Source organism: Otolemur garnettii, unplaced genomic scaffold (assembly GCF_000181295.1).
Source record: "Otolemur garnettii isolate 467f Iridium unplaced genomic scaffold, OtoGar3 scaffold00011, whole genome shotgun sequence".
NCBI lineage: Eukaryota > Metazoa > Chordata > Mammalia > Primates > Galagidae > Otolemur > Otolemur garnettii.
This window is the reverse complement of record NW_003852406.1, coordinates 17,179,378-17,180,467: the sequence shown is the minus strand read 5'-3', so window position 1 is coordinate 17,180,467 and position 1,090 is coordinate 17,179,378.

Genomic DNA, 1,090 nt, shown 5'->3' with positions numbered 1-1,090 from the left:
ATATATAATATTTATATTACATAAATATATATGTATACATACATGTATGTTATTTATTTATTTATTTTTTGAGACCAAGTTTTACTTTGTCGCCCCCAGTAGAGTGCCCTGGCATCATAGCTCTTAGTAACCTCTAACTCTTGGGCTCAAGTGATTCTCTTGCCTCAGCCTCCCAAGCAGCTGGGACTCTAGGCGCCTGCCATAATGCTGAACTATTTTTAGAGATGGGGTCTCACTCCAGCTCAGGCTAGTCTCAAACTTGTGAGCTCAGCTGATCCACCCACCTCGGCCTACCAAACTGCTGGGATTACAGGCATGAGCCACTGTGCCTGGCCTAGATATATTTACATATTATATATATAATAACATCAAAAAGAAGTAAATACTTATGAATAAATTTAGCAAAAGAACAAAACATACACTGAATACAGTGTTGAAAGAAATTAAAGAAGTCCTAAATAAATGGTAAAAAGAATTCCCATGTTCGTGGGTCTGGAGACCTAACTTCATTAGGATAGTGATATTTCCTAAGTTGATCTAGATATTTAATGCAATCCCTAACAGGATCCCAGCTGACTTCTTTGTAGAAACTGACAAGCTGATGCTAAAACTCATATGAAATTGCAAAGGACCCAGAACAGCCAAAACAATGTTGAAAAAGAACAAAGTTGGGGGACACACACCACAATTCCTGATTTCCAAACATAATACAAAGCAACCGTTAGTAATCAAGACAGTGTGATACTGGCAGAAGGAGAAACACAAGTTCAATAGACTAGAATTGAAAGTCTAGATATAAATCCATGTCAACTGCTTTTTTTTTTTTTGAGACAAAGTTCCATTATGTCAGTAGAGTACTGTAGCATCACAGCTCACAGCAACCTCAAACTCTCGGGCTTAAGCAATTCTCTTGCTTCAGCCTCCCATGTAGCTGAGATGACAGGTGCCCACCACAACGCCTATTTTTTGTCGCAGTTGTCATTGTTGCCCGGGCTGGGTTCAAACCCACCAACTTCTGTGTACGTGGCTGGTGCTGTAACCACTGTGCTATGGGCACCAAGCCTCAACTGCTTTTCTTTTTTTTTTTTTT